Below are 21,205 nucleotides of genomic sequence, written 5' to 3' on the forward strand. Positions count from 1 at the left end.
GGGATCAGGACCTGAGCCGAAGGCAGCTTAACCAACTGAGCCATTTAGGAGCCCCTATTAACTCTAATCATTGATTACTCCAGTGTTTTTTGAAATTTCAAATTAGTAAAGTTTCATAAAATTCTATGAGTGTTTTACTTTCTCTCATGCTGACCTATGTTTATTACTGAATATTTGCACTTAGAGCACTTGAAACTCTACGAAATTTTATAGATATTCCTTAGAAAAAGCTTTTTGATCCAAATGTATTGGGAAATCTTGTATATTCTGTCCTCATCACAGAGTACATTATTATATCAAAAAAGGATAATTTCTGCTATAAAAACACAGTATAATTATGTTTGAAAAACATCTCATCCTAACTATAAACTTGTTTAACTATGGAAGTAGATCTTGTAGAAGTACATTTTGGGAAATGCTGAGAATGTATTACAGAACATTTTCAGGTAAACAACATGTTAGGGTATTCCAAACGTCTGTTTGCATGACAATTAGAGTCATCTATAGTTATGGGGACCTAATAAGTTTTTTTTTTGTTTTTTGTTTTTTTTTTTTTTTTAAACACGTTTTTTTTTTTTTTTTTTTTTTTAAAGATTTTATTTATTTATTTGACAGAGAGAAACCACAAGTAGACGGAGAGGCAGGCAGAGAGAGAGAGAGGGAAGCAGGCTCCCCGCTGAGCAGAGAGCCCGATGCGGGACTCGATCCCAGGACCCTGAGATCATGACCCAAGCCGAAGGCAGTGGCTTAACCCACTCAGCCACCCAGGCGCCCCAGGACCTAATAAGTTTTTAATGTGGATAAATGGTAATTAGTATCCCGGTTTGTGAACTGACCCAACACAATTATGATAATATCTTTGCTATAATTCTAAGGGTTTGTTTTTTGACCTGGACGTTTGGTTAGAATTGGTCTCTCAGTCTGAAAGCACTTCTCAAGTACTACTGTGTCTTAAACACCCAATATTGGTCCTTAGAACTACTTTCTGCTAAGACTTAGGAATTTTAGAGCCTTGAGGTACCTATGAGATCAGGGAGCCCCTAAACTCATTTTTCGGATAAAAGACAGGTCTTTGCAGCACCTGGCTGGTTCAGTCAGTTTGATGTCTGACTCTTGGTTTTGTCTCCGTCATGATCTCAGGGTCGTGGGATTGACCCCTATGATGGGCTACATCCTCGACCAGAGTCTGCTTGTTTCTCCCCCTCTGCTACCCGCCTCCCCTGCCCTCTCTCTCTCGAATAAATAAATAAATAGAATCTTTTGAAAAATCTTTAAAAAAAGTTAAACAAAAAATTTAAAAACGGGCCTTTAAAGTATAGCTGTGCTCAAGGTCACATTGCAGTTTATCAGGGAATTTGGAGCCCAAAGTGTACAGCTCCAGCTCTTTTGGTCTGTTTTTTACTGTATTTTCTTTTCAATATATTTTAATCACATTCCTTTTGAAATAGAAATGGGGAAAGAGATAGATCCATTTAACATGAGAATTTAGGGTAGAGATTGAGTTAAGTTATAAGGTGCATCATATTTAATATAAATTTAATTTAGTACTTCCCAAGTAAGTCTGTGGATGTCTAGGTGTCCCTTCACATGTCTGAATTATTCTTTCTTTTAGTTAAGAGAAAAATAGTTTTAAAATAAGCATGTATTTTTTTTTTTTAAGTTTTTATTTATTTATTTGACAGACAGAGATCACAGGTAGGCAGAGAGGAGGCAGAGAGAGAGGAAGGGAAGCAGGCTCCCCACTGAGCAGAGAGCCCAATGCGGGGCTGGATCCCAGGATCCTGGGATCATGACCTGAGCCGAAGGCAGAGGCTTTAACCCACTGAGCCACCCAGGCACCCCAATATGCGTGTATTCTTAATATTACTAATAAGGAATAGTTAGTGCTAGTGGTGTTTTGTTTTTGTTTTTAATATTTACTTATTTTAGAGAGAGTGCATGCAGCTGTCAGTGAGGGGAGGGGCAGAGGAAGAGACTCTTCAAGTGGACTCCCTACTGAGCATGGAGCGTCACTTGGCGCTTAGTCTTGCGACCCATGAGATCATGACCTGAGCCAGAAACCCCAGTGTTGGTCGCTCAACTGACTGAGCCACCCAGGTACCCCTAATACTAGTTTTCAGTAATTGGTGCATGAGTCAGTCATGTATGAGTCAGGTTCTCTTCTAAATTGAGCTGCATCATAATTTCTAGTGGTCAGTTATGTAAATAATTATTTATATATCCTATTAGTAGAAGAGTGGACCCACATGATTATAGAATTAAGGTCTAACATACTGAGTTTAAGTTAAAAAATACATTGTTTTTGTCACACTTTTCAAGAAGATACCATTTAGTAGAAAGTAATTGAACTCAGTGTTACGTGAATTATGCATTAAGACATATAATAGCATTATTGGATAAATTTATCTTTGAAGTGCCAGAATGTACTAGTGTTGTCTCTAGAATTAGGTTTTAGATGAGATGGAGATAATTTTTTAAAGATACTTAGATTTTCTGTAATCTAAGTATCTAAGTATCTGTAAAGATACTAAGATTTTGTTGGTCTTTAAGCCAACATTTCCTTAAACTTAGATTTTCCTTTGTTCATGTGTCAATCCTGATTGTTTATATCATCATTTATACCTATTTAATGTGTTCTGAAATAGTATAGACATTGGTTTTAAGACATGGGTTTTAGAATCAGAACTAGGTTAGTCTAATTACTTTGCTTTATGGTCTGTGTAATCTTTAACAAGTCACTTGATTGCTCTTGAGCCTGTTTCCTTTCCTTATCTATAAATGGAGACTAAATTGCCTTAGAATTGTTGCAAGGACTTAATGAAATGATAGCTAAAAGCACTTAGCACAGTGCCTGGCATATAATACTCAGTAAATATCTGTTGCTGCTTATGATGTTATTGTCAGATTCACTCCATACTATTGAGCAAATAATTTCACTTCCATAAGTCTTGGTTAACTTATCTGTTAATGGGAAGAATACTAGTTTGGTTACCTACTTCACAGGGTTATTTTGGAAGTCAAATGTAATTATGTGATAGTAGTTTATAAACTCAAACCTGTCTGAGCTGAGCTAACAAGTCTTAGACCATTAGGAACCTGGCAGGTAAAGCAGAGGGAATGGAGATCAGCTTTTTGGGAAAGGATTTAGCTGAGGGCTTGAAGACACATCTGTCTTCTTTAGTACTGGCAAACTCAAGTACATGTGGACACATAACTTCCTTCCCGGGTCAGTCTGACCCAGAATTCATATGTGTCTCATCAGTGTCTTCCATAAAAGATCTAGATGAAGAATCTGTGGCAGAATCCAAACTCCTGGCTCACTGTTCATTGCTCTTTAAGATTTGGTTTCAGTATCTATTTCTTTACCTTATTCCCTGCTATGCCCTTCCCGCCCCTCTACTCCCCACCCCTTATGTCTCTCCCAACTCCTGAGGGATAAGCACTTAGATGAACAGTTTGGGATATATTTTTGTAATCTTCTGTAAATGTATCTCTCACATACATTTACAAAATATCTCCTAACAAACAAAAACTCCCAAATTATATTATGAAGAAGCCACATTTTTGGAAAAGCTTTAGTTGAATCATATGCCCACCAGCTGTTCATAAGGTGTCCGTTTCTTTGTATCCTTACCAGCACTGTTTTATATTTTCATCAATTTGATAGATACAATATTATCTCTCATTGTGTTTTTTTTTTTTTAAAGATTTTATTTATTTATTTGACAGAGAGATCACAAGCAGGCAGAGAGGCAGGCAGAGAGAGAGGAAGGGAAGCAGGCCCCCCGCCAAGCAGAGAGCCCGATGCGGGACTCGATCCCAGGACCTTGAGATCATGACCTGAGCCGAAGGCAGTGGCTTAACCCACTGAGCCACCCAGGCGCAGGTTCTTCTAATGACTAGTGATGTTATCTTTCTAGATCTTTCATACAGACAAAGGTAGAACTCGGAATTGATTTAAGCATTTGCTTCAAAATGGAAATGTAAATTTGAACTCTTGTGAAAACAGTGTATTAAACGATTTATCAAACATTGGTTTGGAATAATATTATCTTACCTGCTGTTTACCTTCAGACATAGCTTAGAAACCACTGCTCTAAATTTGGCATTTGTCTCAGGCTTACGTATTGACAGTATATAATTTTGTATGTTTTAGAACTTTATACAAATGGAACCATTCTTTATCATTCTGCAGCTTGTATGTTTCTTTGTTCTTGTTCACTTTTGTTTCTGAGATTTGTCCATATTGCTTCCTCTAGGTGTCGTCATTGATTTTTATCTTTGTGAAGTGTAACCTTGCCGCAATGGCTTCTTGTACGAGTGTGTAGAAGTTTTCATACTGTAAATACCTAGAAATAGGATTGATTGATTGGATGGGTAGATACAGGCATTTTCAAATTCATCAGATTTTTGCCAAATTGCCCTCCAAAGTAGCTTTAAGAGTTGGGACATTTACCAGCATTGAGTTCTCATGGCTTTACATTCTCCAACAAGTTGGTTTTATCAGACTTTTTCACTTGCTAGTCTGATGCCAGTAATATCTCTTCATATTTCCTTAATTATTGGTGGTAATAATTAGTTTTCAAACAGTGTTTATTGGCCTTTTAAGAATTTTCTTCTGTGGGGGTGCCTGGGTGGCTCAGTGGGTTAAAGCCTCTGCCTTGGCTTGGGCCATGATCACAGGGTTCTGGGATCGAGCCCCACATCGGGCTCTCTGCTCAGCAGAGAGCCTGATTCCCCCTTTCTTTCTCGCCTGCCTCTCTGCCTCCTTGTGATCTCTCTCTCTGTCAAATAAATAAATAAAATCTTCAAAAAAAAAATTTTTTTTCTTTTGTGAATTGCATCCTCATTTTTTAGCACAGTATTTCTTTTTCTTAGCAATTTATTGTGTTTCTTTATATTTTCTGGAAACAAATCCTGTTTTAGAAGTATGAGTTACAAAGATCTAGTCCTAGTCTGTAGCATGTTCTTTTGTATTTTTTTTTATTAATTATTTTTATTAACATGTAATGTATTATTTGTCCCAGGGGTACAGGTCTGTGAATCTCGTCAGGCTTACACATTTCACAGCACTCAGCATATCACATACCCCCCCCCCCCCCCACAGTGTCTATAACCCAACCACCCTCTCTGTACCCCCCACACCCCCAAACAACCCTGTTTGTTTTGTGAGATTGAGTCTCTTATGGTTTGTCTGTTCTTTTGTATTTTTTTGTTTTATTTTATTTTTTTAAGATTTTACTTACTTGAAAGAGGGCTCATGAGTGGGAAGGTGAGAGGACTAGGGAGAGAAAATCTCAAGCAGACTCACCCTGCTGATTTGGTGCTCTGTTCCAGGACCCTGAGATCACCTGAGGTGGAACCTAGAGTCCAGTGCCCACCTGACTATACCACCCAGGCACCCCTGTTTTCTAATTAACCTTAAAAATTATTAAATGATCATAAACTTAGAAGTTTGGAGTTTAGTAACATAACATCTTTCACCTCTACTTGAGAGTAAATTGTCCGTCTGATTCTTCTTCATCCCTGAATTCTTCCCGTGTAGTAGTTCTCTAACTTTCTGGCCTTAGGACAGCTTCACAGTCTTAAAAAATTATTTAGAGCCCCAGAGAGCTTCTATATATGGGTTATATTTATTCATATTTATTATATTAGTACTTAAAACTAAGAAATTTTAAAATATCACTTATTTTTTAAAAAAAATTTTTATAAAAAAGATTTTATTTATTTATTTGACAGAGATCACAAGTAGGCTGAGAGGCAGGCAGAGAGAGAGAGGCAGAAACAGGCTCCCTGCTGAGCAGAGAGCCCGATGGCGGGGCTTGATCCCAGGACCCACCCAGGTGCCCTATCACTTATTTTTAAAACAAACTCATTACATGTTAATCTGCAGTATTTTGGGGGGGGAAATTACTTTTCAAATCAAGTGAATTTGTTTCACATCTTTGTAAGTTTCTTTAATGTCTAAGTAGATAATGGCTGAATTCTCAGAATTGCTTTGGTCTGTTATAGTATATTACTTTGGCTGAAGAATATGAAGAAAATTAGGCCTCATACAGATATGTAGTTGGAAAAGGTAGGAGTATTTTAATAGCATTTTCACATAATTGTATATATTCACTGCTACTGCTTCAAATGACACAAATTTCTTAAAGTTTAATTGCAGTGTAAAATCTAAAACTATATTATTGAACTTTTTCTCCTCTAACTTTTCATTTAGAAATGATAGACTCATAGGAAGTTGCAAGAATAGTACTTTACTCTGCTTTCCACAGTGTTGGCATTTTATATAATTCTAGTGCTTTATCGAAGCCAGGAGATTGACATTGGTATAATATCGTTAACTAGACCATAGACCTTACTTAGTTTTTTGCCTTTTTAAAAAATTTAAATATTGATTTATTTGAGAGAGGGCAAGCATAGGGAGGAGCTGAGGGGGAAAGAGGGCGAGGAGGAAAGAATCTCAAGCAGACTAAGCAATGATCGAGGAGTCCTATAGGGGCTTGGGTCTTGATCTCATGACCCTGAGATCATGACCTGAGTCAAAATAGAATCAGACGCTTAACTGACTGAGCTACCCAGGTACCCTAGTTTTTTGCCCTTTTTTAGGTATTCATTTGGGTGTGTCTGTAATTCTGTGCTTTCTAATTCCATGTGTAGATTCATATAACCACAGTCCAGATACAGAGTGGTTTCATTATCACAAAGGAACTCTCCCTCTCCATCTTGTCCTAACATGACAGTTACTACTCTGTTCCCCATCCATATAGTTTTCATCATTTCAGAAATGTATAAATAGAATTACAAAGTATGTAACCTTTTGAGATTGACTTTTTCACTAAGCAAAATACCCTTGAGGTTCATCCAGGTTGTTGAATGTATCAGTAGTTCATTCCTTTTTGTTGCTGAGCAGTGTTATATTGTGTTGACAATATCACTTCACTACTTGAAGGATATCAATCAAGGGTTGATCCCCCCACCCCCGCCCATTATGAATAGATATTATGGACATTTGGTGTACAGGGTTTTTGGATAAACATAAATTTTCACTTTTCTAGGGGTAAATGCAAGAGTAAAATTCTGGGTAATATGTGGTAAGTATATGGTTAACTTTATAAGTAATCACTAAACTATTTTGTCAGAGTGGCCATACCCACCTCTGTTTTTACCTTCCTACTGGTGATCAGGAGATACCTGGTTTCTCTGCATCCTGGTTAGCATTTGATATTACCACTGGTGCTCTGATAGGTGTGTTGTGATAATTCATTGGTTTTAATTTTCATTTCCCTAATGACCAGTTATATCAAGCATCTATTTTTTGCCATTTTGCCGTCTGTATTTCCTCTTTAGTGAAAGGTTTTCTTGTATCTTTGTGCATTTTCTAATTGGTTGTTTGTTTTTTTAAGATTGAGTTTTGAGCATTCTTTATGTGTTTAGATAGAAGTCAGCAAAGATTGACTATGTGGTTTGCAGATGTTTTCTCCCATACCTTGTCTTTCCATCCTCTTAACAAGATCTTTTCCATGGGAAATTTTAAAATTTTAGTGAATTGGGATTTATGAGTATTTCTCTTTCATGAATTGTGCTTTTGTGTGTTACACTTATGAAATCTTCATCTGACTGTAGATCCCAAAGATTTTCTCATTTATCTCTCAAAGGTTAATAGGTTTACATTTTACTATTCATGATTTTGGATTAAATTATTAAATTTTTAAGAAAGATTTATTAATTTTAGAGAGAAAGAGTGGGAGGAAAGGCAGAGAAAAGGGAGAGAAAATCTGGAGTAGACTCCTCACTGAGCATGGAGCCCAATATGGGACTCGATCTCATGGTCCTGAGATCATTACCTGAGCCGAAATAAAAAGTTGGACACTTAACCAAACCAAGCCACCCAGGCACCACTTGAATTAATTTTTTTTATACAGTGTGAGATTTAGGTTGAAGTTCCTTTTTCACTTCTCTTGTGGATGTCCAAATTTTCTAGTACCATCTAATGAATGTTTCATTCTGTTAAAATGAGATTCATTGATCTATCTTGTACCCATATGTGATTTTTAAATAATGAAGTGTACAATACTGGTTTCCTGAGTTATGTAGATTTTCTAAATGTTGACACATTTTATTTTGCAATATTTAAGAAATTCACATTTGTTAATAAGGTCACTTTTTTAAAGAAAGGTCTTTAAATAGAGTAGTTTTTGAGATTCTTGGCGGAGAATACATATCTTCAAAGCTTTATTTTTTGTTCTAAAGTCGAATTTTATCACTGGGTACAAGTATACTCAGTTTCCGTGTAATAACATCTTTCTTGGCCTGCTCAGGCTCTGACTTGCTTTGCCAGAATTGAACTGCCTCTCTTATGACACTCTTTTCATCTACTTGGGCTTCTAATTTCTGTTGCAGTTTCTTCTCTGACCCATAGAGTATTTAGGAGTGGCTTTTAATTTCTACATACTTGTAAATGTTTCACATTTCCTTCTGTTGTTGATTTTTTATTATATCTCATTGTGCTTGGACAGTATACTTATTATTTATTGATACTTAAAGTTTTGTGTTCTACCATATGGTTGTTCTGGAGAATGTTTCATGTTCACTTAAGAAGAGTGTGTATATTCTGCTGTTGTTGGGTGGAGTGTTGATAAATTTCCTCAGGTGTAGTTGGCTTCTAGTGGCATTCAAGTCTGTTTCCTTGCTTATCTCCTGTCTAGTTCTGTTATTGGGTAGAGTATTGAAATCACTATTATTGTTGAGTCATCTATTTCTTATTTCTGTTCTGTCAGTTTTTGATATATTTTGATGCTCTGTTAAGTACATATTTGTATATAGTTGTCTTATCTTTTGATGGGTTTACTCATCTATTATAAAATGTTGTCTGTAGTAATAATTTTTGTCTTAAAGTCTATTTTATCTGATAGTAGTATAGCCACTTCAGCTCTCTTTCGATTACTATTGGCATGGTATACCTTTTTCCTTTTAATCTGTTTTTGTTTTATAATCTATAATGTGTTTTTTATTGACAGCCTTTAGTTGGTTCACCTTTTTTTCCATCTCTTCTACCAACTTTTGCCTTTTGAGAGTTTAACCCATTTACATTTAATATAGTTATTGATAAGGTAGAATTTACACCTGCCACTTTTCTATTTGTTTTCTATGTTCTTTTTTTGTTTTTCTATTCTTCCATTGCTGTCATCTTTTGTGTTAAATATTTTCTTAGAGTACTATTTTCTTTGTGATTTCTTAGAGATTGCCCTACAGAATTAACACCTTAAATCATAACGGTCTAGTTCTGATTAATATCAAGTTAATTTCAATAGTGTACAAAACTTCGTGCCTATGTAGCTCCGCCCCCTCATTTTGCTGTTTATTGTCATGCACATTACATCTTTTACATTGTGTGTCCATCAACAGAGATGTATAATTATTGCTTTATGAAGTTTTCTTTCTTTTCCTTTTTTTCTTTCTTTCTTTTCTTTTTCTTTTCTCTTGTGTGTGTATGTGTGTGTGGGTTGGAGAGTAGAACTACATTTATTTAGTTTCTATTTAAGTTCCAGTTGACATACAGTATAGTTATTAGTTTCAGATGTACAATATAGTGATTCAGCATTTCCATACAGCACTCTTTGGAATTTTCTTTTACATTGAATAAGAGAAAAAAAGCTTGTAAGTAAGAAATACATGTATACTGTTCTTTATATTTATTTTGTAGTTAATTTTATTCATGATCTTTATTTCTTCATTTGTATTTGAAGTACTGTCTAATGTTTTTTCCTTTCAGCCCAAAGGAGTTACTTTACTATTTCTTATTGGGCAGTTCAGCAATAAATTCTTTCATTTTTATCTGGGAAAGTTTTAAGTTCACCTTCACTGAAGAATAATGCTGGATACAGAATTCTTGATTGACAGTTCTATTTCTTTCAGAACTTTGAATATGTCCTCCCACTGCCTTCTGGCCTCCATATTTTCTGATGAGAAATCTGTTAACCTTTTTATCTCTTACACATGGTGAGTCAGTTCTCTTGCTCTGCTCAAGATTTTCCTTGTCATCTTTGTTATTTAGCAGTTTGGTAGTGATGCCTATGTGTAGATTTCTCTGAATTTATCCTACTGGGAGTTTGTTCAGCTTCTTGGAAGTGTAGATTAATGTGTTTCTTCAAAATTGTAAAGGAATGTTTTGGCCATTATTTCTTCTAATATATGTCCCTTGTCTTTTTCTGGATCTTCCATTATTATATATGTTGGTTCCCTTGATGATATTCCACTAATTTCTGATAACTCTTTTCATTTTTCATCATTTTTTTTCTGTTTCTTTTCCTCAGGCTCAATAATCTCAGTTGACCTATCTTGAAGTTCACTGTTTTTTTCTGTGTGCTTATACTTGTTGAACCTTTCTAGTGACTTTTTCTTTTCAGTTATTGTACCTTTTTTTTTAAAATTTTGAGATGTCACTTATTTAAGAGAAAGTGTGAGAGTGAGTATTTGTGTGTGTGTGTGTGTGAGAGAGAGAGAGAGAGAGAGTGCACGCATACACCCAGGCAGTGGGGGAGGAGTAGAAGGAGAAGCAGACTCCCCACCAAGCAGGGGGCCTGATGTGGGACTCTGATCCCAGGACCCTGGGGTCATGACCTGGGCCAAAGGCAGACACTTAACTGACTGAACCACCCAGGTGCCCCCAGTTATTGTATTTTCAACATCAGACTATCTATTGGATATTTTTCCCCAAATAACTTTTTGTTGTTAAAATTTTTATTTATTTATTTTAGAGAGAGAGAACATGAGCAAGGGGAGGGGCAGAGGAAGAGAGAGAATCCCAAGAAGACTGCGCTGAGTGTGGAGCCTGATGTGGGGTTCAATCTTAGGACCCTGAGGATCATGACCTGGTCTGAAGTCAAGAGATGGACACCTAACTGACCCACCCAGGCACCCCATCCCCAATAATTTTTATGTTTTATTCATGGTCTATATTTGATGAGACAGTCTGTTGAAAAATTACATTTGGACATTTTATTTTGTTTTTTAAGATTTTATTTATTTATATTAACAGAGAGAGAGCACATGCAGGGGGATGGAGAAGCAGGGCTAGATCCCAGGACCGTAGTATCATGACCTGAGCCAAAGGCAGTTACTTAACCAATGGAGCCACCCAGGTGCCCAATAATATGGAAATTTTGAATAATAAAATTGTTTAAAGAACAATATTTTTAAAAAGGATTTTATTTTTATTTATTTTTCAGAGAGAAAGCACACATGTGCACAGGCAGGCAGAGTGACAGGCAGAGGCAGAGGGAGAAGCAGGCTCCCTGCTGAGCAAGGAGCCCCTATGTGGGACTCGATCTCAGGACATTGGGATCATGACCCGAGCCGAAGGCAGCTGCTTAACTGACTGAGCCACCCAGGCGTCCCTAAAGAACAATATTTTAAATAACAAACAGGGCGACTATGGAGATTTTGCCCTTTCCCCAGGGTGTGTTGTTTTTGCTGCTTGTTGTGGTGGTTGTTGATTTAGTGACTTTTCTGAACTAACTCTGTTGTGTGTGGCCTCCGAAGTCTCTACTTGTTTAGCTTAGTGATTAGCTAATGATTGGACAGAAATGTATTTAAATGCCTGGGACTAATAAATCTCCTAGTCTTTGCTAAAGAACTCTGTTGTGGGGATGTATCTTCAAGCACTCAACCAGGCATCTGACAGTTCTGCCTTAGTCCTTTGTTCCTGCTTGTGCAGGGCCCCATGGTTAAAAATAAGAGCTTGGGGCATTCTCAGGTTTTTCCTGAGCATATATACCTCGGGCATGCATACTGCCTTAAGTATGTACATGAGCGTCTAGTTTCCCAGGGATGTGTTGGAACTTTTCGAAGTCTGTATGGTATCTCATTCCTAGTTCTTTTGTTGTTGTTTTTAAAACTTTTTGATTAGCCTGTTGTTTAGTACAAATATTGGCCACCACCTCAAGCAGCTGTGAGTATAAAACACTTGTCTTTAATTGTTTTTAGCAAACCTTTCCCTGAAAATTTATTTTGCAATGGATAAACAACTCAGGTCAAATATGGATAGAATTTTAAGGGGACTTTTTTCTGGGAGCTACCAGACATGTCTAATAGTAATAATTTGGGGGCAGTGAAGCTTTCAGAGAGCTCCAGCTTTGTTTTGCTTCCTCTAGGGGCTGCTAGGCTGTACTGGGAATTTGGGCTATAATTTTTTGAGGCTACCATCGATCTGGAAAGCAGGGACTGGGACTAGGACAAGTTAACATGTCAAAAATATCACTTACTGAGATTCGGTCCTTCTTTCCTTCCTTTCTAAATGCACCCTGGGTGCAAGCTTTTGGTTAGTTTTGATAGTTCTGATAAACTATTAACAATGAGTTTTGCCAGTTTTCCATTGCTTTTGTGGAGGAGTAAATTTTTGTGCTGTTTTCTCTGATGTTCTCTCGCCTTGGGCTTTGATATCTTATACTGAAAGGCCTCCATGTTTAGAAGTGCTCCCAAATCCCCAGACAACTTAAAGTTAAAATTGAGGATATGATAGAGTTATAAATGGTGGAAACATATTATTAAATATATAGGTAACATATATCTATTATGTGCAGAGTAAGTACTTAGTAAGTGCTAAATCTTGGGTTTTATGGAGTCACCTGTAGGAGCCTCGTCTGCTGTTGAGTCCCTATGGGTCTAATTTCATGAAATGACTTCTGTGGGCCTGATAGTTTTTTAATAATCCATTTTTTTAAAACAAAGTTTTATTTATTTGACAGAGAGAGAGGGAGAGCAAGCACAAGCAGGGGGAGTGGCAGTCAGGGGAGAAGCAGGCTCCCCACTGAGCAAGGAGCCCAATGTGGGGGTTTGATCCCTGGACCCTGGGATCATGACCTGAGCTGAAGGCAGGTGCTTAACGACTGAGCTACTCAGGTACCCCTACCATCCATTTCTTTAGGACCACTCTTTTTCTTCAGATATGACTGCTTATAGTTCTGTCTCTCTGCCTGTGGCTTTTTGATACTTCTGCTGGTTTTATATCTTTGTGCTTCACAAAATGCTTCTTGTCCTAAAGAATGAAATTAGAGGCTCCCAAGAGGTGCAGTCAGTCTTAGTCTTGGTTTCAGTTCAGGTCATGATCTCAGGTTGTGACATTGAGCCCCCACATCGGGCTTTGCACTTAGTGTGCATTCTGCTTAAGTTTCTCTCTCTCCACCACCACCCCCCGTGTTCTCCCCAGTGCACACTCGCTCGCTCTCTTTAAAAAAAAAATGTTGAAATTAAGATGTAAAACATTAAGTCTTAGATTTCTTATAGTTTGGAAAAAACTTCTGACCTTTTTGAAAAATTATTTTTAATCTTTGTATAAAGTTTTTTAAAACTTAAATTTCCCTTGATCTGTTAGGTTTAGATTATCTGCTTTTATTGCCCTATGTTACCCTATGTCTTTCACGTTTATGAAAAATAAAAAGATTTGGCTCTAGAAAGATCTTTTAATAACAATGCTCTCTCAACGATGTATACGTATTGTCAGTAAAATATCTTATAAGTAGCTTCCTTTTGTGAGAAAGTCTGATGTAATTGTATCTTGTTTGCTTAATTGAAAGGAACAAGTTTTTAGTTGACCTGTGAAATTAGACATCTGGGTAACCTTTTCAGTTGAACTTAGAATTTTTTTCAGAGATTAAGAAAGCAAGGTATTTACAGGGCCCTCCTTCATCTACCTCCTCCTCTTCTTCCTTTTTTCCCCCCCAATCCACCTATTCTTAAATGTTTATCTTCCCCGAGGTACCAGTATCTTTTCATTTGATATGCTCTCTCTGATTTTCTCATTTCAGATCTTCAGGTGGCGTTATGCTGTTGATACCAACGCCATGAGCTTGTTTCTATTCTGACCTTTCTGCTTTATTCCAAATCCTATTTCCTTTTTATCTTCTTCTCTCCCTCCTCCTCCTCTTAAGATTTTATTTATTTGAGAGAAAGCAAGTAAGTGTATAAGTGGTGAGGGGGAGGAGAGGGAGAGGGACAAGCAGACTCCTTACTGAGCACAGAGCCCTACAAGACTTGATCCCAGCACCCTGAGATCCTGTCCTGAGCCATCTAGGCATCTCTCCAAATCCTATTTTTCAAGTGTAGACTAGGATAGGATAGCCTGGTGTTTTCATTAGAACCTTGATAGAAGCTTGTCCAAAATTTTACAGTTTTTCTCCTTTCTGGTTCCCTAACTTGAATAATCCATATTACATCTATCTAGTTGTTCAAGCCAGCAGTTTGACATTATTCTGGATCTCCTCTCCTTAATCCCATTCATCTCTAACTACTTTGATTCTGTCTCTAAAATGTCTCTTGAATTATTCTTACCCAGTATTGTTAACATCAGTTTGTAATTTAAACCAGTGGTTCTTGGGCACCTGGGTGGCTCAGTGGTTAAGTGTCTGCCTTCAGCTCAGGTCATGATCCCAGGGTCCTGGGATTGAGCCCTGCCTTGGGCTCCCTGCTCAATAGAAGTCTGCTTCTTCCTCTCCCACTCCCCCTGCCTGTGTTCCCTCTCTTACTGTGTCTCTCTCTGTCAAATAAATAAATAAAATCTTTAAAATGAATGAATGAATGAACCAGTGGTTCTTTAAGTGCCTCAGACCTAATATCCTGTTTATATAACAAATTACTTTGTAAAACCCTTTTACTCTTCTGAAACAATGATTTACACTGAAATTATATAATACACTGGCTAATTGAAAGGAAAAATAAGATATACATTTTGTTTGTCAATATGAAAATGCTCAGGCACAATACTAAAAAATAATGAAGACCAAGGCTTGTACATAATACCATCATAATGGTTGCAAATGCAGACTTACATAGGTATGTTGTGTTGGTGACTCAGATGCCAGGATCTGTATGGGTGTCTGTGATTGTCAGAGTCATGAATAAAAAAAAATAAATAAGAATAATTTCTGAAGTACAATCTAAACAAAGTAGCTATCCCTTCTAGAGTGTGGATGTTGTTTATATTTCCTGAAAAGTGCAAAAATAATTGGACTTCATATGTAAAATGGAGCTAGGTTCTAGCTGCATTAGAACCTAGAATGCAGCTGCCTGGCTGCCTCAGTTGGTAGAACATGCAACTCTTGATTTTTGTGGTCATGAGTTTGAGCCCCACTTTGGGCATAGAGATTACTTAAGAAAATGGTGTTGGGGTCTAAGTATTCAGAATTATAAATAGATATTTCAACTAGTTATATATCCGATGGTCAATTAAGGATTGTGCAGCATGCAGGGATGGTTCTTCATGCCTCCAGCCCCTGTCCATTAAATGCTGGCAGCACTTCCCTAAACATTGAGACAACCTAAAAATGAGCCAGAAATTCAAAAATACTCTCAGGAAAAGTGGTTGAGGGAAGCCTGGGTGGCTCAGTTGGTTAAGCATCTGACTCTTGATTTCAGCTCAGGTCATGATCTCATGGGTCAAGGGATCAAGCCCTGCACTTCGGGGGTCTGCCCTCAGTGGGGAGTCTGCTGCTTACCTCCCTCTCCCTCCCATGCTGCCCTCTCCCTGCACCCCCAGGCTCGATTTCTCTGACTTTCTCAAATAAATCTTTAAAAAAGAAAAATGGTTGAGTTTACCATTATCATGTTTTATATGGCTTTATTGCATGGTTTCTAAATTTGGTCCTGCATTGTAATCACCTGGAAAACTCTTTGAACATATAGATTGCTGTTTCCTACCCTAGATACTTACTTTGGTAGGTTTCTTTGGTTTAGGATTTCTAAGCTGCCCAAATAATTCTTCTGGAACACTTCTAGCACTGACTTGAGAGCATTTGAAAATCAGTCATTAAAGTTCGTACTAGCCCTCTAAGTAGATTTTGTCTTACTTTTGAATCCTTGATCTTTTAAAATCACGTGGAACAGTATCAGATAAGTTTTCAAAAATAGTTCCGTGATATGCCCTCTTCTTTGGGAATCCTTTCTTTCTCTCTCTCTTTCTTTCTTTCTTTCTTTCTTTCTTTAAAGATTGTATTTATTTATTTGATAGACAGAGATCACAAGTAGGCAGAGAGGCAGGCAGAGAGAGGGGGAAGCAGGCTCCCTGCTGAGCAGAGAGCCCGGTGCAGGGCTTGATGCCAGGCTCCATCCCAGGACCCTGAGATCACGACCTGAGCCAAAGGCAGAGGCTTTAACCCACTGAGCCACCCAGGTGCCCCTCTTTGGGAATCCTTTAATGGCTCTTCATATTTCTCCAGAAAGTACCCTTCTGGAATATTAGGGTTTGAAATTATGGTGCTGCAGAGTAAAATCCAAATTACTAAATTTGAATACTTAAACTTTCAAAATTAGACAGTCTGGATTTCCAACCTTATTTTGGGGCCTGAACTCCAACGTAGAAAAACTGCTTGTGGTTCCTGGGTCTGGATAATTTCCTCATGCCATTTCCTGTGTACACAGTATCTACCCATCCCCATAGAATGAATTTGTGAACCTCTTCAACTTTGAGGATTCAGTTACAGTCTCATCACAGTCGTCTTTCTGCCCCTCCTTCATCACTGTGCTCTCACATTACCTTTCCCAAAGTTTATAACTTGTCTGTTTGCCTCTCTTTGTAACGTCACTGAAGGCAAAGATTTTTTGTTTGATTGGCTTTTTTAGCCCCAGAAAACAGGTACTATACTGTACTATACTATGCTTGATGAATGAATGGGTGATTGAAAGGATGATGGGTTTGTATTAGATGATCTCATAGGTTTTTCTAGTTTCAGTATTGATGATATGAATATGATTGATAATTTCTTTTACCAAGAAAGTATGTGTATAGTTTACCTTTTTAATTCTTATTTATGTACTATGTAGCTCTTAATCTAAAATAAGACAGGAATATTTTTTATCATGGTGGCTATGCAGGTCAACTATATTGGCATAATACTGAAGTAAATAATATTAGATATAATGGATCATATAATATTTACATGGCAGGTACTGAAGGTTAATTTTTACACAGTGCACTGAAAGAATATAATCAGTTGTAATTTTATAGGTCTACTTTGAGATGATCAGAGTTTATTCTTGTTAATAGAGTACCAAACTGTTTTAAAAATTGGAAGACTTTTATAATCCCACCAGCAGTGAGTTAGAATTCCAGTTGTTCCACATTCTTGTTAATACTTGGTATAATCAGGATACCATATATTTTTTTTTTTATTTTGCTTCCTACCACTCTAGCCCATCTTTTGTCCTCAGGAAGAAACCTTTTATACCTTATCTGTAAATTTTGTCATTGCCTAGGATCAGGGTCTTTGTTACAGATGACCTGAGTCTAGCCCTGAACTCATCACCCCCCTTTTTGTATTGTTCATGCTGATCATGGTCTTATGGGCTATCAATATGCTGATAACTTCCACATGGTTTTATCTCAAACCTCTTAGCTCTAGGATTCTCTTCCTCAACCTCTTTGTCCACATAGAATGTATCACCAAGTTTGTTAATTTTTCCTACTAAAGATTTCTTGAATGTACCCACTTTATCTGTTGTGTAATATTTTAGTGTAAGATCAAGTCTCACCTAGTTGCTGTAATAGTTATTAGTTAATAGTTATTAGTTAATAGTTACTAGTTAATAGTTACTAGTTGCTGTAATAATCCTAATCAGTTTCCTGCTTTTACACTTTTCCTCGAAATCCATTCTCTGTACAATATTGTGAGAGAGATGAAAAACATACCATGTTACTCTCTTAAAACCATTGAATGGTATAGAAGATCTGTGCTCATTATGGCTACAGAATCCTGCATAAACTTCAGTCTGATCTCATATCAGTGAAATGGCTTCCATTTCACTCCTCTGTCTCATGATGTTCTTGCATATCTCAGCCTTTACATCTTATCTTCTATTTATGAAATGCTTTTTTTGTTTCTTTTTTCTACCTGACTGTAAGCACTTTGAGGACAGGAACCATGTCTATTTGATTTATTCAGCACTTAGCATGGTGCCTAGCACATGGAGGAGTTCAATAAATATTTTGTTAAATGCTTATGTGAGTTTATTGTAGTATTTCTTTTGCTTGAAGTCGTCTTCAGACTGCCATTTAGGAACTGCTTATGTATGTCTTACTAGTATTCATCTTCGGTACATATATCATTTCTAAAAATGCCTGAGTAAGTAAATTTTCTGTGCATTGATTCTTTACCATATTGCCAGAACTGTGCTCTAGTATAGTCTCTGGCTCCCTGCTTCTTGGACCTAATATAGTTACAACTCATTTACCTTTTCTTTTTCTTTCTTTTTTTTTTTTAACCTTTTATTTTTCTACAGTAATGTTCACCTTTGATTCTCTAGTGGATGTCAGTTATGTCACTTATGTTCAAATCTTACCAGATGGATTACAAAATAATGAAAGTATTTATTTCCAACAAACTATTGGAACTGTCCTTTTAATTTGACCCTCAAATTCTAAGAGCAGTGGTGTGACATCACAGCACTGTTCACTGGATATTGGTGGGTTATACCTCAGATTTTTGGTAGCATGTCTGATAACATTGCAGATATTTTTCCTCATTACATTCCATTTAATTTTTCTTTCTTTTTTTTTTTTTTAACTAAAAGGTCAGTTAACATTAGATATGACAAGTAAAACTGAAGTTACTGAGTATTTTGATGTATAATGGCCAAGCTTTTAAACTAATTCTAGTTAAATTATTTAGTAATTTTATCTAGAAGAAAGAGGGGAATGTATGATTAGGGTGTTCCTGATTTACCCACCATTATTTTATGAATGATAATTGCATTAACTAAATTGTATTTAAATGTATTTATACTTAAAAGAAGGAATCTTTTCTTTCCTGGTAGTGTTTATGAAATATCTACCTTCCCAAATTGAATGGTATCTGTGAATGGGTATATTTTTTTATCTGATATTGAAAAAGATTGAGAAAAATATTTTCATAGCCGCTATGAATTGTTACTCATTTATTTTTTAAAAATTGTTATTTAAAATATTTTTTTCAATGTGGTTTTTAAACTTCCACTGTATTGAAAAAACTCAGTGTGCTTTTTTAATAATTTATGTATGGTAGATTTGTATTAACTATTGTATTTTATTGTTTACATTTTTCTTTTGGAATAATTTTACACTGATAGATTTTATAAAAATAGTACAGAGAGGTCCCTTGTACTTTTTATTTATTTTCCACCAATAATATCTTAAGTAACTATAGTATAATTATCAAAATCAGGAAATTGACATTGGTACAATACTATTAAATAAACTACAATCTTGGGATTTTACCAGTTTTTCTATGCAATCTTGTTTTGGAGGGGGGATGTTGATAGTCCCATGAAATTTGAAAACTTCACAGATTCTTTTTTTTTAATTTTTTTTTTTTAAGATTATTTATTTATTTAGAGAGCGAGAACAGGGAGGCAGAGGAGCAGAGGTAGAGAGAGAATGAGAATCCCAACCAAGCAGGATCCCTGCTGAATGCAGAGCCTGACATGGGGCTTAATCCCATGAACCTGAGATCATGACCTGAGCCGAAACCAGTAGTTGGATGCTCAACCAACTGAGCCACCCAGGCACCCTGAAAACGTGTACAGATTCTTAAAACTACCACACAAAGTACACAACTGTTTCATCAGTTCAAAGAAGCTTGCACATGCTACCCCGTTATAGTCATACTCTCACCCAACCCTAAGCCATAGCAACCACTGATCTTCTCTCCCTAAGTATAATTTTGTTGTTTAAAAATACTGTATGAACATAATCATACAGAATCATACATATCAACTATTTGATACTTTTTCATTCAGCCTAGTGCCCTTGAGATCCATCCCAGTTTTTGTCTGCAAGGGTGGTTTGTTCCTTTTCCTTTTTATTGTTGAACAGTGTTCTGTTGTATAGATGTACCAGTTTTTCAGTTGTTTCTACCGTTGGGGCATTACAAATAAAGTTGCTATGTATGTTTGTATACATGTTTTTGTGTCAGCATAAGTTTTCATTTCTCTAGGATAAACACCTGTGAGTACCATTTCTGGGTTGTATGTTTATGAGAAATTGCCAAATTGTTTTCCAGGTGGCTGTACCAGTTTACATTCTCATCAGCAATGAGTGATTGATCCAATTTCTCCACATTTTCACCAGCACTTGGTATCATCCATATTTTTTATTTTAGCTCTTCTCAAAGACGTGCAGTTATATTTTTATCTCCCTAATGACTAGTGATTGAGCATCTTATGTGTCTTTAGTGGAGTGTCTCTGTAAGTCTTTCACCCCTTTTCTATTTGGATTGCTTGTTTTCTTACTATGTAAAGGACTTCTTTGTATGTTCTGGATACATTTTCTTCCAGACTGTAGCTTTTCATTCTCTTCATAGACCTCTGAGTAGAGAGAGAGAACATTGCTTGGACCCTTTTTTTTTTGGTAGGTACTTACTAGTGTTTTTGGATTATGAGCTGCTCTACTGCCAAGCCAGGATATGTAGGAAACAACAACAACAAAAGCCACAGAGAACTCACCAGTAGATAATCCTTCAGCCAGAGTCCCTAGCCACTGTACCTTTTTTTCTCTACTTTTCAGAAACCTCTGCTAGTTGCTTTATGTATTTTGTCCAGGGTTTTAGGTTGTAATTAAGGGGAGTAAGGTGTAAGGTGGGCTTATTCCGTCTTCTTTGGAGCCAGAAGTCATGTTCATTGTAATTCAGGGTCCAATATCGTAAAGCTTTCATAGCCACATTTAATGTAAGACTAGGGAATATATTTAGTATATGTGACTTATTGATGTGGTAGTTATTTTAGAAATAGCTAAAAGTAATGTTGAGTGTATTATAAGAACAAGGAGATTATTTTTTTTACTTCTTAACATCAAGGTTGCATACAAAATATAGTTCTGATCTGCAAAACTGTTGCCTAGGGGCCAAATTCAGTATGTGGCCTCTTTTGGTAAACTTTTATTGAAACATAGTCTCATCTAGTCACTTACAAGTGTCTACAGCTGTTTTCATGTTAAAGTGATGGAACAGAGCACCTGTAATAGAACATCTAGCCCACAAAGCCTAAAGCATTTAATATGTGGCCCTTTACAGGAAAAGTTTGCTGGCCCCTGTCTTAGAAGGTATTGAGGCCTAAAATATTGTAATTAGCATCCGAATACAATTATGATTTGGATAGCTGTCTTTGAAATACAGCATGGTATAGTGGAAAGAACATACATGGTCTTAGAATCAGTTAGACTTGGTTTTGAATTTTTCTT

At 36.6% G+C, this 21,205-nt stretch overlaps 1 protein-coding gene across 2 annotated transcripts in view; it reads left to right on the forward strand.

Moving 5' to 3' along the window:
- The window catches only part of SHOC2 (SHOC2 leucine rich repeat scaffold protein), a 96,311-nt gene that overhangs the window by 17,869 nt on the left and 57,237 nt on the right, over positions 1-21,205 (forward strand). The gene's annotated exons all lie outside the window — the stretch shown is intronic.

Source organism: Mustela erminea, chromosome 14 (assembly GCF_009829155.1).
Source record: "Mustela erminea isolate mMusErm1 chromosome 14, mMusErm1.Pri, whole genome shotgun sequence".
Classification (NCBI taxonomy): Eukaryota; Metazoa; Chordata; class Mammalia; order Carnivora; family Mustelidae; genus Mustela; species Mustela erminea.